Source organism: Ailuropoda melanoleuca, chromosome 16 (assembly GCF_002007445.2).
Source record: "Ailuropoda melanoleuca isolate Jingjing chromosome 16, ASM200744v2, whole genome shotgun sequence".
Lineage (NCBI taxonomy): Eukaryota > Metazoa > Chordata > Mammalia > Carnivora > Ursidae > Ailuropoda > Ailuropoda melanoleuca.
Genome location: NC_048233.1, coordinates 80,802,492 through 80,823,673, shown reverse-complemented (window position 1 = coordinate 80,823,673; position 21,182 = coordinate 80,802,492). Strand labels below are relative to the sequence as shown.

At 53.5% G+C, this 21,182-nt stretch overlaps 1 long non-coding RNA gene across 1 annotated transcript in view; it reads left to right on the top strand.

The window, feature by feature from the left end:
• Window positions 1–9,420: 9,420 nt before the first annotated feature.
• Window positions 9,421–21,182, top strand: part of LOC117796588 — a 38,658-nt gene continuing 26,896 nt past the window's right edge. Inside the window, exon 1 of the long non-coding RNA XR_004621156.1 lies at window positions 9,421–9,779. This is a non-coding gene — a long non-coding RNA (uncharacterized LOC117796588). The remainder of the gene's footprint in view (window positions 9,780–21,182) is intronic.

The window sequence follows — 21,182 nt, the reverse complement described above, 5'->3', positions numbered from 1 at the left end:
ATTGATGTGTTCTAGATTCATGGACAAAAGTCAATAAAAGAATAAAAAATAAATACACAGATGGAGGGAGCTGTCCTCGTCCACAGGCCAACAACATCTTTGGCAATGTTTTGCCCGTGGCACAAATGTTCACTATCTTTAGTGAAATTTCACATGAAAACATTAACAATGGTGCCTGTATCTGAATTTCCGGACAGCTGCCCACCTTCTGGGGGCACCTTTCTGCTTTTGGTAACCAGCTGGTTTGTGAGTGGTGGTTTTTTTCTGACTTAGTCAGAGTGGGTCCAGACTTGGCCACTCAGGGCTGCTCAGGGTCAGATGGAACCCCGAGAGCCCAAAATCTTGATCGCGTTGAACAGGAAAACGAGTCCCAGAGAGGGAAAGGGACCTGCCTGCGGTCACACAGTGAGTTGGAGCCAGGAGAATTCGGGAAGGCTCTGGGGGTGCAGTTGATCCTCTTTCCCTCGGGGCCCTGGGGCTCGAGGGCACAACCCCCCTCAATGCAAGGCAGCTGCAGCCCTGCACCCCCACTCCAGGCTGGTAGTCAGAGAAGCCGTGAGCTGATGGCTATGTGAGCAGGGAGGGGTGCCGAGTGGGGGTTGCCCCCCATGCTACTGACTCAGGCCTCTTGGGAAGCCCTGACTTTTATCTAGAAAACTCCCCAGGGCCTGGCTTCTGATCCCGGATGGGATTCTGACTTGGGCAAGTCTCTCTCAGGGAGGCAGAATGAGCAGCCGGAGCAGAAGTTTCTGGAAGCCCCACCACCAGGGCTGGCTCTCTGTGTCCTTTAGCTTCTCCACCACAGGTCGGGTCCGCAGCTCTGGGTATCCCTCCTGCTGCTCTGAGGGCAACCACGGCCCGGCTGTATGTGCTGGGGGATGACGGTGGCAGCGGACGAAGTAGGTGCTGGTGTGTTGGGGGTGGGGCAGGTTGTGACGGCCTCACGCCCACACTCATGGAGAAGCCATCTTGATGTGCCAAGTGACCCATCTCCCCGCGTGCACCAAGCTCTCTGGAATCTGCTTCTCTGGTTCCCAGCGCAGGGAAAGACCACCTGTGCTCAATCCCTGTCCTCTTGCGCCCCAGGCAAGGGCCCACGTAAAGCTTGAAAGCCCCCACCCCCAAGCCTGGGCAGAAGAGCCCAGAACCTTCATCGGGTGGGTGGATGCCTACAGAGAATGAGGCTTGGGCCTCATTATCCTGAGCCCGTGTGGACTGGCCCTCACCCGCTAAAGGCAGGAAGCTGAGGCCCAGCTCTGTCATTGTCACCTCCCTCCTCTGGGACTGCCCCAGGTGAGGCCCCACTTCTTCCCAGAAGCTGACTCCCCCTCCCCCTCCACAGCGGTGGTAGGTGCTGTCCTCTGGCCCCGTTTCTGCAACAGGGCCCCATGACTCCAGGTCTGGGCTCTTAACTTTCCTCTGTCTTTCAAAAGAGGTTTTTTTTCTTCAGGACATAGAGGCACTTCCAGCCCCGAGAAGCTCATGAACTGAGATGCTCATTTTCAAAGCAGTGTTGTGGCTCGTCTTTGTGAATGGCTCATTCGGTTCATTCATACCTTCATTGAACACGAGTGCACTAAGCCCCGCATGCACGAAGCCCCGGGCCTGTGTTGGGCACCCGCCTACAGAGATGGATAGAACACAGTCAAATTCACCAATTCTGATCCCCCCGGGATGAATACCTTTCTCTGGGTGGTGGCCGTAGGGGGTGGGGTCAGTTTCCCCCAGGCTGCTGGGCACAAGCCCAAGCGTTCCTTGGAGTTGGACAGGACCCCACCAGGGGCTTTGATGTAGGAGTGGCTCGGGAGACCCGCGGAGCTTCCATTCTTGTGGCCTTGTGCTCGCTCTGGCTTCAGGCCCTATTCCCTACCACAGGACCAGGCTCAGGGTCCCTGAGGGGCCCGCAGGCCTGCTGGGCCCACCTCGCCTGTGACCTGGTCGGCCTGTGGTGGACCTGGCCCCAGCGAGGGCCGCACTGCCCTGTGAATCACGGTGGCCCCCAGATTTGGAGTCCCCACTGGCTAAGCGAGCCTCTGGCTCTCACCTAAGGTGGGCAACTCTCCTCCCCCCGGAGCTGCCTCGCTCCCCAACTCTGCAGGAAGTGGTTCTTTTCTCTCTGCCTCCCCCTCTTCAGTCACACACAGGGGCTTGACGCCACGGGGAGGAGAGGCTGCGAGGGCCAGGGGCTCTGCCTCGATTGCTCTGCAGGCGTGGGTGCCCAGGTCTGGCAGCAGAAGTGACCCTGGGCCCTTGGGAAAGCCTTCGGGGTGTTTAGTGTTTTTTCCCTTAAATGGATGCACTTTTTCTGTCTTATCTACTATGAACAGTGGTATGCGCTCGTTGAAAATTAGTCATGGCATGCAAAAAAGAATTTAAAAAAGAGTAGGTCCCCCCTCCGGGCTCACTAACTACAGACCACCACTGTGGTCTGATACACGTCTTTCTAGACACTTTTCTGTGCCATGTTCACGCCTTTTTTAGAAAACAAGGATGGGCTCACCCAGCACGGGGCTTCATGTCACAGCCGTCTCCCTGAGTTAGGAGATGGTCTCCGGGAAGTCATGATTTATGGCTCCCGTACCCCTGCTGTGGACCCTTGGATGGTTCCCATTGTTCTGTCTTTCCAGCACTGCTCGGATGGACGCCCCTGCCCAGCCCCCAGGTGACAGCCTTGCAGCAAATCTCTAGCTGTGGGATGACAGGCCCACAGGGATGCACAATTAAAAGGCCGGGGTATGGCTCCCGGCATCTGGACCAGCATCTGCTTTAGGCTGGGGGAAAACCAGTTCCCTGGTGTCCTCCAGGCCTGCCTGAGCCCCCTACTCCCTTCTGCATCCCCCTTGCAGGTGCTGGTCTCCTGGCTTCTGGCTGACTCATTCTTCCCCTGTGGCCAGAGCTGGTTTGCCAGTCCTCTGCCCAGCACGGCCTCTGTCCTCCCCGGCTGTCGCCTTTGCTGCCCAGGAGGAAGCAGGGGGCAGAGACAGGGCAACCAAGGGAGGGCCAAGCTGGGTGTCAGGATGAGGGGTCCTCCTACCTTCTCCGATGTGTGTTGTTGGACCTGGGCCTCCTGGCCCGTGCGACAGGGATGCTTGGGGTTTTTGTGTGGGTTCAGCTGACACCATGAGGACGAAATTCTTTGTAAGTTGCAAAAGGCAGGACAGATGTGAGGGGACAAGGAAGCAAGGGGCATCTTGGAGGTTGAATGAGGGCAGTGGGGAGAGCCATGGGAACTGAGGGGACATGGGAACCTGCTGGGGACACACTATATACCAGGGCGTGCCCCGAATGTGGGTAGTGAGGGGCCAGGGGGAAGGGAAGGCTTCGCCGCCGAGGCTGTGGCCCCAGAGGGAGGTCGCTGAGCCTGGACTCATTCATTTATCCAACAAAATTTTGAGTGCCCTTTGTGGGCTAGACACTGTTGTTGGGGTTGGGGTTACAGCCATGAACAAATGGAACAAAAGCGCCCCTGCCCTCATGCTTCCAACATTCTCATTTGGGTAGACAGACAACACACAAAATAAATAAAAACGTTGTGTGTCAGATGGTGATTAATGCCACGGAGGGGAATTGGGAGGGTGGCAGGTTTTTTTTTTTTTTTTTTTAAAGATTTTATTTATTTATGTGACAGAGAGACAGCCAGTGAGAGAGGGAACACAGCAGGGGAGTGGGAAAGGGAGAAGCAGGCTCCCAGAGGAGGAGCCCGATGTGGGACTCGATCCCGGAACGCCGGGATCACGCCCTGAGCCGAAGGCAGACGCTTAACGACTGCGCTACCCAGGCACCCCAAGGGTGGCAGTTTTAAGTAGGGTTGCCAGGGATGGCCACACCTAAGATGAGAGGGGTAGCCCTGCGGATATCGGGAAAAAGAGCTTTTCCAGCCAGAGGGATCAGGCAGTGCAAAGGCCCTGAGACAGGGGTTGTCTTGGATTTGATGGCAGGAAGGCCATGTGGTGGAACCAGTGCGAGCAGGGTAGAGAAGTAGGATTGAGATTGGAGAGGAAATGGGGCCTCGTTATAGGATCACTCGGGATGCCGTGGGGAGCACGCACTGAAAGGGGAAAGGGCAGGAAGTGGGGACCCAGCGAGGAGGTGAGACATGATGGTGGCTCGGACCAGCCTGGTCGCCATGGGGGTGATGGAAGTGGTCAGAGTTTGGCTACTCGTTGAACTTGGAAGTGGCAGGATGTCTGGGTGGCTCGTGTGTGGGAGGTGAGAGGAAGAGGAGCCAGGGATGACACCGTGGTTTTTGGCCAGGGTTCCTGGAAGGCTGGAGGAGCCCTGTCCTGAGACGGGGACTCTTTGGGGTTTGCTTTCTGTCCTATGCCTCTTGAGATGCCGTGGAGCCTCCAAACAGCGTTGCTGAGTGGGCAGTGGGAAATGGGAGGTATGAGTGTGGGGCCTAAGATGTCCATGCGTTGGACGTACTGGTGTCATTGCTGTGGACGTGGGAGGGGGAGGGGCAGCGGTCATGCGAAGTCATGGCCCGGCCTTTTTCCTGCTCCTCCTTTGTGCCTCGGAGAACAGAGCCCGAAGTTCCACCTGGAGCCTGCCTGGCTTTGCCCATCAGCCACTCCCCACCCACCACTTCTCCTTCTGCGGGCACCTGCTGTCTCTGTGTGGGTGGTGGAAGGGTTGCTATTTTGGGCTCCCTCCACCTCCACTGAACAGAGGAAAGAGCTTTGGAGGACATCCAGGCCAGACCCAGCTTGCTTCAAAACTAGATCACTCTGGAGCCCGGGGCCTCCACGCCATGTCTGTCATTGATCCGAGACTCATGTGGCCCTGCTCCCAGCAGGTGCATCTGGGCCGAACATGGCTCTGGTCACCTGGCTGGAGCTCAGAAAGCAGTTTCCAAGCATCAGCCATGGGAAGGGGCTTGTGTTCATTGCATTTCTGCGGCCACGTGGCCAGACTTGCTCCCCGCAGAAGAGCTGTGCGTGGCTATCGTTGGGGACACACAAATGGGGTGGCAGAGTCCCTGGTCTCATATTTCACAGGAAGGATCCAGACTCAGCACAACTGTCTCTGGCTGAGCCTTTTCATCTTTTGATCAAGCACATAGCAGACACAGGGTTAGCTCTGAAACAGAGGGGTCAACAGACACTGTTAACGATTTTAAAGAAAGCTTACAGTGGGCATCACACAGACACACACACAACTCACATGCACACCCACCCATGGTGCCACTGCCCCGCTGGGGAGAGAGAGCGTTTCCGACCCTCCTTGGAAGGCTGCTCAGTGCCTCTTGCCCACAGTGGCTCCCTCCCACCAGGAACGCAGCCCTGTCCCGACTTCCGTCACTAACACCGAGTTTTGCTTCCCCTGGAGCTTTGTGGAAATGGAACCAGAGAATGCAGTCTCCCGTCTGGTTTCCTTCCCTCGTCATCCCGCCTGTGGAATCCATCCATGGCTTCCAGGGCAGTGGCGGCTGTGCTCGCACGTGGCTGTGTGGTCGACCAGTGGACGACACAGGTTTCGTTTAGTGTTAGTGACTGTGCGCTAAGCACTGTGGAGCCCTAGATGCTGCGTCGCTTTCAGCGCTGTGGCCACAGAGCCCGGCACAAAGTGCGTCCGATAAACGAATGAATCATCCTTCTCCAGTGGACGTTAGCCAGGTCTGGACTCGAGGAGCGTGGTCACCTCCTCTGTGGACAGCCTCACAGCCGTGCTGGGTTATCTACCAAGGACCAGGCAGTTGCTCAGGAAAACCTCGGGGGAGGACCCAGCGTCCACGGTCCTTGTCCCTGCCCCCTACTCTGCTGAGGGCATGTCCTCTAGTCCATCAAGGCCATAGCAGACCACCACCTTGTTACAATCCTGGTTCTGGGGTTGTGGGAGCCCCTGAGGTGACCCCTTTGTCCCCACCTTGGGGACAGGGGTGGGGACATCCCTATATCAAGGGGTGACATGCCCGAGCCAGGGTGAAGAGACTGGCTGCTAGAGCCTTGCTGTGTGACTGGGGCCACACGACTACCCTCTCTGGGCCTTGCTTCCCTCATCCATACAGGTAGCCTGGCTTTGTCCCATTCCGGGTTTTCTCGGGGCTTCTGTCCCCTTGTTGCCACACTTGGCTGTGGGAGCAATCAACGTTTCAGAGTGTTCCTTTTCTGTTGGCTGCTGGGGTCCAAAGTTGCCCTCCCAGAACCCCTCTCCAGGTGGAAAGCTGTTTCTCAGCAGGGCATGCTGCCGATAAGACCGCTCCCCCAGCCCTGCCCTGGCCCTCGTCTTTGATGGTGAAATGTGAAATCAGGAAGCGGCGAGCTCTTGAGTGAAGTTGTATCGAAATGAATCCATCAAGGGAAATGGGATCTTGGTTTTTTTCTGTTCCGTGGTCGCCGTTTCCTGAGTGGAAACATAAAAGATGACAGGGTGCTTTCATTAGAAAACAAAGTGAGACGGATGATGGAGTCAATATTTGGTGGGACGTGAGGACCAGGCTCTCTGGGGAGGAGGGCTCCTCCAGCCGGCCCCGCATCCTCTACCTTCCTGCACCGAGCCTGGGGCTGCACGTCTGGGGGAGCCCGCATGAAGAGGCTGGATATTCTGAGTACACGGTAGCAAATGCATGACTCACGTACGACCACTCCAGAAATGGGGGACCTAGGGTCTGGGGACATCAGAGGTGGGAACTTCGAGAAGGGAGAGGAGGAAAGATGGAGGGCTTGGCCCTCTTGCCTCACTTCTTTTGAGCTGGAGCCAGCCGGGGTTCACAAACAGACAAGAACCAACGACACAACAACACAACAGCAACATGCATCTGTGGTCTGCAGTTGCTTTCCAGTTTATGAAGGGCTCTCCCGGAGACTTCCAACGCGCTCCTCCCACCCTGAAAACTGTCATTGTCCTCGTTTTATTTTATTTTAATTTTTTAAAGATTTTATTTATTTATCTGAGCGAGAGCGAAACAGAAAGAGAGAGCGAGCACGAGCAAGGGGAAGAGCTGAGGCAGAGGGAGAAGCAGTCTTCCCGCTGGGCAGGGAGCCCGATGCCGGGCTCGATCCCAGGACCCCGGGATCATGACCTGAGCCGAAGGTAAACGTTTAATCAACTGAACCACCCAGGCACCCCTCGTCGTCCTCATTTTAAAGGTGAGGAAACAGACACAGAGTTCAGTGATGTACACAGGGCCACACAGCTAAGAATGGCCCAGATGGTCCCGCATGACCCCCACGACCCTCCCACTGCCAAGTCAAATGTCCTCATCGATCCCCCAGGACTCGAATTCCTTTTCTACTTCTTACCTGACCACACTGTCAGCATGTCTGCCTGCTGCCCGGCTGCTGACCGTGTCCTGAATTGAGCTCCTTAATGGCATGTGTAAAATGGAGATATATTTTGGATATCAGCCCTTTATCTGATAAGACATTTGCAAATATAGGAAACAAACTGAGGGTTGCTGGAGGGAGGGGGGATGGGGTGACGGGCATTAAGGAGGGCACTTGTGACGAGAACTGCTTGTTACATGCAACTGATGAATCACTGAACTCTACCCCTGAAACTGATAATACACTATATGTTAATTAATTGGATTTAAATTTAAAAAAAAGAAAAAAGAAGAGAAAATGGAGGTATCGTCTGTCTTTCTCACTGGAACAGCAGGCAGGAAAGGTTTGCGGGCTTGGGAGTGAAGTTAGTTAGGCCCGCGGTTGACCTGGCCTCTGCAGTTGGTTTGCTTTAGCCCCAGTGGAGTCGCCTTCCTTAGTGCTGCAGGGCCTTCGAGTTAACTCCTGAGGGCACCTTCCTCATTTTCCCATTTGACGGCAAGTTATTTTGGTAGGTGCTCTGTGGATCAGGCTTCCATCTGGGAATATATTGCTTTCGAAGTGAGGCTTACATCCTGAGCCCCCAGGGAGAAAATAGAGAAAAGATTCTCTACAAATCCAATCCCGACAGAAGTTCAGTAGAGGGACAGGGCCCCTCTTTACGCCTCTCCCAATCAGGATCCCTCATGGGGTACCGGGCTCCAAATCAGCCGCCCACTCTCCATCACGTGCCCCGTCCTCCCTCTCCCCCCACAGCCACTGAGTGCTTTCTGAGCAAAGAAATCTGGTCAGGCCAGCTTTGCCCTCCCCCCACTTAAAACCCTTTATTCTAGGCATTCAGCCCCTCCCCCAGCTTGCAGGTAATGCCAGGCAGGGGAGACGCCAGGGAGCAGGGGGCACTGCAGTGAACTGGGACAAGGAGGGTGCACCCCATCTAAGAAGAACCATCCCAGCCCTCTTGCCATAGAAGAATATAGGCTCCAAGTTCTCAGGTCCTGATTTTTCAACACAACCTGGGAAATCTGGATTTTTATATGATCTCCCCCCCTCTTTTTTTTTTAAAAGTAGGCTCCCTGCCCAGCATGGAGCCCAACCCGGAACTTGAACTCATGACCCTGAGATTAAGACCTGAGCTGAGATCTGACACCTAACCAACTCAGCCACCGGGCACCCCTGAAGTCTAATTTTCAAATGTTGGTTTATACTTTTTAAAAGGTGCCACATGGGCCACCAACAAAGCATTTCTGTGGGCCAGATACCCACGTGTTGTGACCTTTGCCCTATGCTGTATGTTCACAAGATGTTGGCGGCTCTCCCTAAACGCCATGTTCTTTCATCTCTGTGACTTCCCACATCCTGCTGGGTATGCTGTCGTGGTAGGTCAACTTGTCCTCTTGTTGTCCCCATGCCAGCTGGGTGACTTCGGGCCAGTTCCTTAACATCTTGGTGCCTCTGTTTCTTCTTCCATAAAGTGAGAGTATCATGGAAGTTATCTCAGAGGTTGACAGGGAAGACTGCATGAGTCAATGAACGTGAGGGCGTATCATAGGTGCTAAGCCAGTGTCAGCTAACGTTCTCACTGTCATTAATCTATGATCCTTCTTCTCTCGGTTGTCACCTCCTCTGAGGTGTCTTCGTAGACTCCTTGAGATCAGACATTCCCGCTGCCCTGGATCCTGCAGCACCCATACCCCCCATCCCAGCCCCCATCTCTGCATTGACTGTCTGTTGGCTTGTCCGTCTTCCCCAGACTATGAGCCCCTTGAGTGGACGAACTGTCTTTCTTTCCAACTCCTGGCAACTCTCAGCCCGGCCAAAAGAGGCCTCAGGAGAGACTGACTGAATGGATGGTCCTGGAATGAGTAGCAGGCTGGACTCCTGAAACCACTTGATATTTCAAGCCTGACTAGGGCTGCGTTTCTTCTAGAGCAGGTGGGCTGGCCCGACCCCGCCCGGGTGTGACATCCATCCCTCCCAGTAGCTCCTCTCCCTGGTGGGAGGAAGCCAGGAAGCAGGAAGTGAAATTGACAGACACTGACCAACTCGGTTTCACTTTGGTGTGAATGAGAGGAACTGAGCCCCTGGGGGTGGGGGTTAGGGGGTGGGACGGGGAGTCATGGTGTGTCATCGAGATTTTTTGGATGCGTCTTTCAGTTTCAAGAACGTGAAGCACTCTTACCATGGGTTGAGAACTTGGAGAGCCAGATGACTGTGTCCCAAACAGGACGTTGCTATCTGTGTCTGGTAAAGTACCTGGGAGTTTTCACTGCTCCGTGGGGCCTTACGGTGATGTTATGATCCCATACAGTGGCGTTCCTGAACCTCTGAGCCCTGACTAATTCTTCTGCCCTTGAGCTGGTTTTTTTAAAAAAAAAAAAAACAACAAAAGCCCTCTGTGGTCACAACCAAGATGTGATGATAGACTTTGAGCCCCGAGAGTCTCGCCCAGCCCACTCTGGCACGTTTCGGGGATGCTGTGAAACTCAGCCGAGCTGCCTGTCATCACGAGAGAAACAAGTGAGTGGGGGTAAGACATTCAGATCAGCACGAGTTCTGTTTCTTGCTGCTTGAACAAACAGGCACTTGCCGGAAGCTGCCTCAGTGGGAACAAGGTGGAGCTCTGGGAGGGCGCGGTCAAGTCTTTGCTGGGAATGATGGAGGTTTTTCCATTTTCTCATTTTCCGTTACTCTAATACAGTTATGACCTGGGACTTTTTGTGTGTGGGGTCCTGGCTGAATGTTTGTGATAGTCAGGAGTTCTGGGAGGAGTCGGCTGAGGTGTGGACGGGGTGAACCTGAAACTTGCCCCAAATTTGTGTTCCATTCATCACTGCCAATTACCCACATCATGTGGGAAGCATGTGTTCAACAGACATGTGGTGCAGCTGAAAGAATGTGGGATGCGGAGTCTGGTTCTTCAGGAACAACTTGGTTGGACCAGTTCCTCTCCCTCTCAGAGCCCGAGTCTGTGTCTTTAATAATGCATTTGTGATATAGGACCAGTGGGAAGAAATTTGAGGGCCAATGTGCAGACAGGTCCTGGGGCAGAGAGGGTGTCCTTCCGCCCCTCCCCATGCTTCAGATGGATCAGCCTGGAAGCTTGAGGTCAGCCTTAGGGCTGTTCACTTGCCAGGATTCTTCCACGGCATAGATAAGAACTATGGATAGCCCTTGCTGGAAATGAAAGGTGGGACATGATACTCCTTTGAATTAGCTCGGTGGTAGGGAGGGAAGTAAGTGTGAAGGGCTTGGTTCTCCTTGAGGACTTTCTCAGCTGACAGGGACTATTAACACGGACGTGGTCCCTGCAAGATCTCACAGGTAGGGTTCCGGTGGGCTGTGAGGTGGGCAGGACAGGGGTCATTATCCCCTTTGAGCAGGTGCACAGACATGAAGGGATCAAGGAGATCAGTCAAGGTCACACTGCCCCTGAGAGGCACAGCCAGGATTCAAATTCGTTATGGAAACTCCAAGTTCCGTGCTTTCAACGGCTGCCATGTTGCTTTGGCAAAAGGCTTCACACGGGAATGACCAGGGTGGATTTGCTCTTTGTAGAGAGTGACCCCACTTTAACTCTACCTGCTGTGGGTGGGTGAGGGTGGAAGTGACCGGAGGGGCTGGCGGGCTGAGTTCTGTGCCCAGTGAAGTCACCAAGACCTCTCCGTCCAGCCACGTGCATGTCACTCTCTGGAGTTTTCCGAACAGGGGACTGAAGGTAAAAGATTTCCTCTCCCCACCTCCTGTCCCCAGTTGTCAGGTTCAAGGTTAACCTGAAGAGGTTGGCCGTGGTTTAAGTGGTGGAAAACCAACACGCCCACTTGAGACATGATGACCCTTTGATTTTGTGACTCTATTTTTCCCAGCTGACGGTTGATTTAACCACTTGGTACGGTGTGAGGGGTGATTTTCTTGTGTCTGGATTAACGCTGCCCATGACCCCTCTAATAGGTCAATGGTGGACATTCACTGTACCTCCCCTGCCCACAGAGCTTCCACTGGAATATACATCAGTGCTAGAGACCCAGGTGGGGATGGGCCCTAGAGTGTCAGGACTGGATGGGGCTTCTGGATGCGTCTAGTCTAGGGGTTGCAAACTCAGATGCCCACCGGGGCCGGGCAGGTGACCATGCCATGTGAACCAGGCCAGGGATAAGCCAACGGGGAGCGGCAGGGCTGTGGCTCTCACATGCAAACATGTCAACACTCTGTGCTGACCAAACAAAACTGTCAGACCGAGCAAACGTCACCCATGTGCCATCGGTGTGCAACTCAAACGATCAGGCCTCCTCACTACACCACCAGGGGAAAGGAGGTCCTGAGTGAGGGTGACTTCCCAACACCCGACCACGAATACGTCCACGAGCCTCAGCGTTGTCATTGGAAGTTAAAAAACCCAGCACCTTCCTGCACATAAGGTTTTAGAGTTTATGAAGTGTGGTCACACATGATTTCAGTGGGTCCTTATAATAACCTCACTCTAACTATAAGGAGACGGAGGTCCCACGACCCTTAAGTCCTGCTTGCCTGGGACAGTCCTGATTTTTACCAACTGTCCCACTGTCATTATTAATGGCCCCTTTAAGTCCCCAAGGTGCCCTGACTTGGGGGCTAAATCACACACTAGCTAGAAGGTCCCTGAGGGTTCTGGACTCGGCTGTTTTCCCTGACCTTCCGAGGCAGCGCAGCCAGCAGCTGGCCGAGTGGTTCTGCCTCCCGTCTGGAGCTCTCCCCTCCGCTGTCTCCTCAGGGGAAGGACAGCCATGTGGGTGCTCGTGTGAACCCCGGGGGAGAGATGGGACTGTGCAGCTGGAAAGAAGGGCACAGGCTCTGGTGTCTATCTGATCCAGGTTCGAATCCAGACTCTGCCACTTATCTGCCCAAGTTTCTGTATCTGTAAAACTCGGCTAATAATAGCAGCGATGTCATAGCCTAGGGTTGAGGATTGACTGTCAGAATGCATGGAAACCGTGCAGCACACGGCTTGCATCGACATTGGTCATGACCACGGGGCTGTCGATGAGTGTTTGAGGCAGTTCACGGGCGATACCATCACTCCCCAGGGGTGATGAGTAATGGCCTGACCCGCTTTCAGGGCCTGAAACCCTGAGCTGACCCGCACGCTTGGGAGTGGGGGTGCCACGTGCCCCGGCCACGTGGGAGCTGGGTGCCGTGGGGGTGGGGAGGGCCCCACTGCAGATCCTTGTGATTCTGTGCCGGTCTCACGAAGGAGGTGGGTTTGGACTTGCGTTGCCAGAGTGGGAGGTGGTGAGTTGACTGGGGTGCGCCCTGGGATCTGGCTATAACGTGTTTTCCCAAGAACTGCTGTGGCTGTCAGGGTATAGACGGGACGGGGGGCAAGGAAGGTTTGAAGCAGGTGAGCTTGCCGGGGCCACAGAAAGCCGTGGGACATGTGGGTTTGAGGGTGTTCTCCAAACAGTCCAGGGAAAAGCACCCAGAACGTGGCTGAGCCATGAAGGAGCAGGAAATCCAGCCTGGCTTCCTTTAGGGCTCCCTTGGGAATCCCCTGGGGAGCTTAAAAAAATCCCTCTGTCCAGGCTGCACCCCAGACCAGCTAAATCAGGATTCTTGCAGTGACCAGAGACATCGGGCTCAGCTCTGAGCTCAGCTCCCATTCTGCAAATTAGGGTCAAACCCATTTGTCACGGGGACTATGAATTCTTACTGGGAGCAAATGGGGATAATGCTGGAAAAGCTCTGTGTAAGGCATCAGGGGCCGTACGGACATAAGGTCAACCCGTCAGACAGGTGCTGGGACCTTAGGGCAGCACTCTGCTGACAGACGAGTCCCACCGGCACCCTGCCTCCTTATTTACCCTTCAGAGAGCTTGCACCCCCATGTCTGGTCACACACGGGGGTAATGGGACATTGATGAGATGAGGAAAAGCACTTTTGGGGTCTTCATGATGCTGTTCTGGGGTTTGGGGTTTGCACTGACTCGAACTTGCAGCCAATGGGGTGGTGACTGGCTTCATGTGGTCCACAGCTCTGGGTTGGCGGGCCAGGTCTGTCAGCCGCCAGCCACGTGACTTCCCCATTCCAGGCCTCAGTTTCCTCCTTTGTGCTTGGGGATCTGTGTGCCTGCCAGCAGAGGGTTGCTGGGAGGAGCCGGTGCAAGGCTTCTGCTCTACAATGCACTTTGCAGCAACCGAGCTGAGCATTTGAAACCTTAGCATCAGGCTGGGGCTTCTCAGTTTTTATGACCTTTGACACAGAGGATCTGTTGACATCTGGACCGTTGTCATTTCTCTCTTTGCATTTCTATTTGCATTTCTGTTTCCCTGTATTATGTGGGGCTGGTGGTTCTCCGACTTCTTCAGAATTACCTGGGTATATGTTTTAAAATGCGGGTTCCCCATTTCAGCTAGTTGGGGGTGGGGAGGGCCCAGGAACCTGCATGTTCACCCGTATTCTCTGAGTGATTTCTATAGCTCAGTGTAGATGGGGGAGATGAGCAGAGCGTCTTTCCCTCCTTCCCTTCCTTTCCTAGTTATCCCCACCCCCTTCACTTGGCCATCTCTTTGGGGCACCTGTACTTGGCCTTTGGTAGAAACAGAGCAGGTTTGACTCCTGCCCTGCTGCGTACTATCGCGAGACATAGGACAGGGTGTCCCGTCCCTCTGAACCTCGGTTCTCTTGACTATAAAGCAGGGTGACCACTCAGGCACAGCTCGCACTGGCCAATGTCAATTGCTTTGTGCCTTCCTGGGCTCTGGGCCGCTCAACCCATGGCTTCTCCCTGGTCTTGGACCAGTGTCTGCCCCCAGCCCCCTCCTAGGGCCCCCTTCCTTCCCCCCAGGGGTCTTTGAGGCTGACCTCCCATGGCCAGTGCTTAGGGAACAGGAAGCATCCCTGTGATGGGCAGAGCCTGGTTCTGGGCTGGTGTGTGGCTGTGAGGAAGCTCGGGATGAATGACCGAGTCTAATGCAAAGCCCAAGGGACTGGACAGACAGCCATGAGCTGCAGAAGGGACACTGTGGGGAAGGGGACTTGTCTCTAGCCCTGTTCTTGGGGGGCTCCTCCGAGCCGCTGGGATAGTGGTAGTTAGGATGAGGTAGCGATGAGAGGTGGGTTACTGAGCACACAGCCATTTGCGAGGCACGTACTAGGCGACTTTCATCTTCACCTCATTTCATCTCTGCATCAGCCCCGTGAAACCGTTCCTCTCCCCGTCCTAGAGATGAAGGAGCGGAGGCCCAGCCCGTGAACACCAGCGCTGGGTCCCGGTCGGCCTGTGGTTGCACACAGTCTGCTGTGGTCTGGTTAATAATAGGACTGGCATCTCCGGAGCACATTATGCTGTTCAAAAGACTTTTTTGTTCACGGTTTCTGATTTGAATCTTTACCATCGAATACTATTCTCCAGGTACTTTTTAAAAACAGCTTTATTGACGTGTTATTAACATAGCATAAAATTCACTCGTGTTAATTGCAGAGTTGAATGATCTTCGGGGAATTTAACAAAGCTGTACCACCATCACCACGATCCACTGTCATGATGTTACCATCACCCCCAAAAGATCCCTTGTGTCCCCCTGTAGCCTCCACTCCTACCCCAGCTCCAGGCCACCACCAGTCCAATCTCGCCAGCAGGTGCTCCGGCTGTTACAGTGACATTTTACAGCAGAAGGAACGGAGTGCCAAGAGTTGTGACTGTCCCAATCTTACAGCTGAAATCTTGCTGGTTACCCTGCTAGGAAGCGTCAGAGCAGGTCTCGAACCCATCAGCCCAATCCCAAACCCATTCCATGGTCCCCTAAAGCCCCTCCCTTCAGCAGCAAACCTGGACAGCTTTTTTCCCATTTGATTTTCAAAGTCCTTCCTCCTCCTCCCTTCCCCCTCCTCCCCTCCTCCCCTCCTCCTCTCTTCCTGCTCCTCCTCTCCTCCTCCCCTCCTCCTGCTCCNGGGCTGTTACGGTGACATTTTACAGCAGAAGGAATGGAGTGCCAAGAGTTGTGACTGTCCCAATCTTACAGCTGAAATCTTGCTGGTTACCCTGCTAGGAAGCGTGAGAGCGGGTCTCGAACCCACCAGCCCAATCCCAAACCCATTCCGTGGTCCCCTAAATCCCCTCCCTTCAGCAGCAAACCTGGACAGCTTTTTTCCCATTTGATTTTCAAAGTCCTTCCTCCTCCTCCCTTCCCCCTCCTCCCCTCCTCCCCTCCTCCTCTCTTCCTGCTCCTCCTCTCCTCCTCCCCTCCTCCTGCTCCAGCCTTGCCTCAAGGGACGGGCATGCATGGCCAGGCCAGCCATTTCCTGAGGTTGCTGAGGCCTGGGAATCAATTTCCATTGACTAGTGGCTCCCTCCCTTCAGAGAGACAGAGCTCATTTCCTGCGGAGGGAAGGGAGACAGTGATGTGGGGCTGGGGCCTGACCCAGCTTCCCCAGGTAGGAGACTAGAAGTGCATGGAACACTGCAGCTCTTTGGTGTTCATTTGTAAAGCTCTTAGGTGCCAAGAAACTAAACCCGAAAGCCAGCCATTCTAGGGCATACAGATCGGCATTTTCTGGGCTCTGTTTCCCCTTCCGTGGTGTTGGGGAANGCCTGACCCAGCTTCCCCAGGTAGGAGACTAGAAATGCATGGAACACTGCAGCTCTTTGGTGTTCATTTGTAAAGCTCTTAGGTGCCAAGAAACTAAACCCAAAAGCCAGCCATTCTAGGGCATACAGATCGGCATTTTCTGGGCTCTGTTTCCCCTTCCGTGGTGTTGGGGAAATAGTGCTGGCCATGCTGGGGACTGACTGTTCATGCTAGTACCACACCTGAGACATCTACCTACCCAGGTCTCTGGCCTCCAGGGCAGGACCCCTTCAGGCTGGGGAGATGGGGCAAGACAAGCGTCCCCATCTTTGGGTCCGCCACTCAGCCCAGATCCCTGTGGTCATGGGGCGCAAAGACTAGGCTCACCTTAACCCCCCAGCTTTGGAAGATCTGTTCCAGGGAGGCGGGGCTGGGTGGCAACAGGGGCCTGCCGGGAGCCATGCNCAGGGAGGCGGGGCTGGGTGGCAACAGGGGCCTGCCTGGAGCCATGCCAGGATGATACATGGTGCGACACGGGGTTCAGGTTGGCATGTGGGAGTGCTGGGTGTTCTGGCCTTGGGTGGGAGGGCCCTGGTCAGAATTGGAAGGGTGCGTGTGATGAGGGTCCCAACCCCTGATCTCCAGGGGCAGGCTTCACTGAGCTCCTGTCTCAGAGCTGCTGTCTTGGGAGGACATGTATCTTGTCATGGGGCAGGGAGGGCACTGGACACCTGGTCAGACCTGGTGGGATCCTGGCTCTGGCAGTGTCTGGGTGACCCTGGTCCAAGCACTTCCTCTTTCCCAACCTGAGTCCACACCTGCAGAATGGACTCCAACACCTGCCCTGCTTCCTGCTGAGCGTGCTTTGCAGACACCCTGCAGCTCAAGCCTGAGAGGTCCCGTGGCTGCCGCGTGGCCTGCTCAGGCCTCTCATTTTGGAGGGCTCCTTCCCAGGCCCCAGCAAATGTGAGTGCCTGCAGGGCCTGGAGCAGGAGGAAGATAGTTCTGTCTAGGCACTTGGAGTTGAAATGTTTGCTATTTCCTCTAGGGATGACTTGTTCCTTTTAGCTGGTGATTTTAAATCAAAGGCCCAAATGTGCAGAAAGCCATTCTCCTAAAGATTTTAATGAGGCTGAAGGAGGCTGGGGGGCCAACGGCTTTCTTTAGGGGCTGGAATGAGGGATCTCAGTGATTCTCCTACCCTGGCTGTATCTTTATGGCATCGAGAGGAACAATGAGTTCTGTAAAAATAAAAGAACTCGTGGAGTGACGATTATGTCGTGGTTAAAAACCATGCGACAGCCCGTAACGATGGGACCCACTGCTGACACAGTGCCAAGTGACACTCTCAAGCTAGGCCTGCAGAGTTACGGCNGCCTGGGGGGCCAACGGCTTTTTTTAGGGGCTGGAATGAGGGATCTCAGTGATTCTCCTACCCTGGCTGTATCTTTATGGCATCGAGAGGAAAAATGAGTTCTGTAAAAATAAAAGAACTTGTGGAGTGACGATTATGTCGTGATTAAAAACCATGCGACAACCCGTAACGATGGGACCCACTGCTGACACAGTGCCAAGTGACACTCTCAAGCTAGGCCTGCAGAGTTACGGCGTAAACATGGCTGTGTCGTGTATTTTAAGTTGTAATTTATAACTGTATTTTGAATTTATAAACTACTGAGTATATAACGTATGCATAGAATTTTAATTTTTAAAATATCAACTACTAATTATTCACTAAAATGAACATTTATACTTAAGTAGTTCCCACCTACGGGGCCCTCCCTGTGTGCCAGGTGCTGTAAGAGCCCTTGCTGCGTCTTATCTTATAGAATCTTCACAACCTTGTGAGACAAACCTCCTCTTCTCTCCATTTCACAGATGAGATAAATGAGGTTTAAGAAGGTTGAATGATATCACAGGTCACATGGCTAGTAGGTGAAGGAGCCAGGGTAGTACCCGGGTCTTTGTGACCCCAACTCCCCTGATCTGTGCTCTGTTCTGTAGATACGTGTTGACCCGGAAAGGGGAAAGGAAGGCTAGAAAAAGCCATGCCCGAGTGGAAGCACTGATTGTCTCAGGGATGGAGAGGTTCCTTATGGGCAAATAATTTTTGTTTTAGATGTTTGTACATTTTCTAAAATGTCAACATATTACTATGTAGGGGAGGTAAACAACAACAAAAAAAACCCAAAAAAAGTCTTTACCCTTTTAAGTGCAGTGCTGGGGGCATGTGAATCAAGCTGCTAAAAGAAAGTCTAACAGGAGAAAAAGTTTATTTCGCATGACTATGAGGGCTTCACAGGAAAGAAATGAAAACCCAAAGAAGTCAGCCTCAGGAGCTAATACAGCATTTTGACAAAAGGTGATCAATGGTGGAGAAGTAACTAGACCAAGAAAGGGGAGTTGGACTTCTAGGGGAGGTCACTTGTGGGAAGGTAAGTATGCGAGGGAAACTCATGGAAGTGAAGGGTTATTTGGTAAGGTCTGTGATCTGGGTCAAGTTGATGCCCCTGCCATCGATGAGAATCATCTCCAGGGATTACGAGGTGTCCTCCTCTTCCCTGTCTGGGAGACGGACACACGTTTACCGATGAGAATTTATGTTACATTTACAACAGGAAATGTGTGCCCTGCTTTCCGATGGAAAAGTAGAGGGCACAGAGCGAATGGCTTTCAGTTCAAAACAATCCTTACGCCAAAGGGGCCTACTTCGGGTTGGTGCGCTCCGATTTCCCTTAACTATATATATATTTCAAATTTTTATTTAAATTCTAGTTGGCTAACATACAATGTTGGCTTCAGGAGTAGAATTCCCTTAACTGTATATTACATTTAAATCAGGATACATGCAGTTACATTTCTTGTCTTAAATGGCCTCAGTTTAAGGATACAATCTAAGGGAGAGAGATCTGTATGTTTAAATGTCCACTGGGGACTTGCCTGCTGGATGGGAAACCCATGTGCCACCTCACACGGGACTAAGGGAAGACCCAAAGAGCCACTCAAATTGAGCGGCCATGGAAAGGGACTGGATGGGGGCATCTGGGGGCTCAGTCGGTGGAGCACCTGACTCTTGGTTTCGTGGTCTCAGGGTCGTGAGATGGAGCCCCGTGTCGGGCTCCATGCTCAGCGGGGAGTCTGCTTGTCCTTCTCCCTCTGCTCCTCCCCCACTTGTGCTCTTTCTCTTTCTCTCAAATAAATAAATAAATAAGATCTTAAAACAAAACAAATGGCTGGCAGGGAGGTGGAAGGGTTGCCTGGGGTGGTTCTGGCATGTGATGGGAAGCGACACAAGGCAGAACCGAGTGAGGCCGTGTGGGGAAACAGAGTCAGGCGGAGGACCAGCGGGGCCAGGCTCAGGGCCCAGCCGCCTGCTGGGGTACCCAGAACTGGCTCTGGGTGGCCTCTCTCTGCTTTGGTCTTCCCACCGTGGTCGAACGTGGCGGAACCTCAGTCAGTTCATTTTGAAAAGGACAACAGAGCAAATCCAATTACACGAATTATTTTCCATGGTGAAGTCTCATTTCGTGACCAAACGGAAGAGAAGAGAAAAGCCAAGCATCATCTTCCCCTGGGGCGTGAAACCGGTGCGGTGATCGGGCTGTGACAGCAGCACATGTGGAAAGCAGGTGTCAAGGGCTTTGAAGACTTAGAAGTCGATGCAAGCCCGAAGCACCAGCAGCTCGGGCATCCTGGGCGCATACTGCCTGCCGGCGGCTGAGCTGCGGTACCCACAGAGATGGCCGCACTGTCACACTCATTTGATGGTGACGAGGATCAGAACTGTACCGTCGTTCGTGGTGGGCGTGTGCTGTTCAAAGGCCTCTCCCGCCTTAGCTCGCTTAGTATCGCCGCCGCCCCGGGAGACGGGAAAGCCCACAGCCAAGGGCAGTCCACAGCCCGTCAGTCCTGTGGGGTGGGCGCCCTGATTCCCAGCGGTTCAGGGGAAGACGTCAGGAGCCGAAGCCAACCCGAGCTCAAGGTCAGAGGTGCTGGAACAGCAGCGTCAGTGGAATGAGTCAATGACTGTGCTGCTGGGCACGCGGGGTGCATGTAGGAGCCTTTCTTTAGAAACACTGTTGTGTGATGCTTGGCTGGCTATTGGGGTCTCCCTTCCTTTGGGCCTCGGGTAGACCCTGGGGGGTGGAGAATTTACCATCTCTCTTTGCCAAGGCCCGGGTCTTCAGGACAGCGTTGAAATTTAGTTACAAAGGAAAGGCTGTAACCAGCCAACCAGGCAGCTTTCTGTGATGTCACTTCAAACCATGCTGGCATTTTAAGATCCGGCAGTCGCTTGGGTTCCAAATAAGGGATGCCTCCCCCCACCCCCAACCTCCCAGGTCTGGAGGTGGGGGTGGGGAGCAGAGGTGCAAGGGAGGTGAAGTTCTTGCCTGTGTCTCTGCAACAAGCAAGGGAGCTTTAAAGGGTGAAAGGTTTTGTTGCTTCTGCTTGGTGTTTTTTTTTTTATTTTAATGTTTTTTTATTATATTATGTTAGTCACCATACAGTACATCCCTGGTTTTTGCTGTAAAGTTCGATGATTCATTAGTTGCGTATGACACCCAGTGCACCATGCAATACGTGCCCTCCTTACTACCCATCACCGGCCTATCCCATTCCCCCACCCCCCTCCACTCTGAAGCCTGCTTTGTGTTTTTAACCGAGACTTTTTCTCAGTCACCTTAGAACCAGGTAGGGCGCTAAGGAGCTCTGGATTCCTGGGTGGGGAGCGGGAAGCGCTATCAAGGGCCATTTTAATTTCCCAACTTTGTTGCTTTACCTGGTAGGCGAGGAAAACAGGTCTGTTTTGATGGTTGACAATGTGAAAAGAGGATGGTGATGTGCTTTGCTCTGAAGTTAGGGACTAGAGGTGACTCAGACCCGCCTGTGACAGATCAAGGTGACTCCTGTTCCTGGGACGTGGGGAAGGGGCTGGAGTCCTCGGTCCCATCTCTGACTTCTAACATTCAGTTACTTCCCTTCTTGTTCCGCCAAGGATATGAGGCAGCAGTGGATAAAAGGGAAGAGGATAAAAAAATGAGAAAAATCTGCATGAGAGGAAAATAAGGATAGAATATAAGAGGAATTTGGTGGGAAGGCTGTCCACGTGATGCATCGTGCCAAAGGGTCTGTCCATTGATACGTGGTGAAACCCTGACTTGTTTCTGAGTTACCTGGTGGCCAAAGCAAAGAGGTAAACTCAGGGGACTGAGAACACTCTCTTCTGTCCTGAGAGACATTCTCGTCGTCAATATGGGCATTCAACAGCAAGTTTCATGGGGCTTTTTCTTATGAAATCCCTCAATACTTAAGTTTGCTCCAAAGCACAATTCAGTGAAAGCAGTTCTTGAGGGACCAAAGCAAATTAATTCCTGTGGA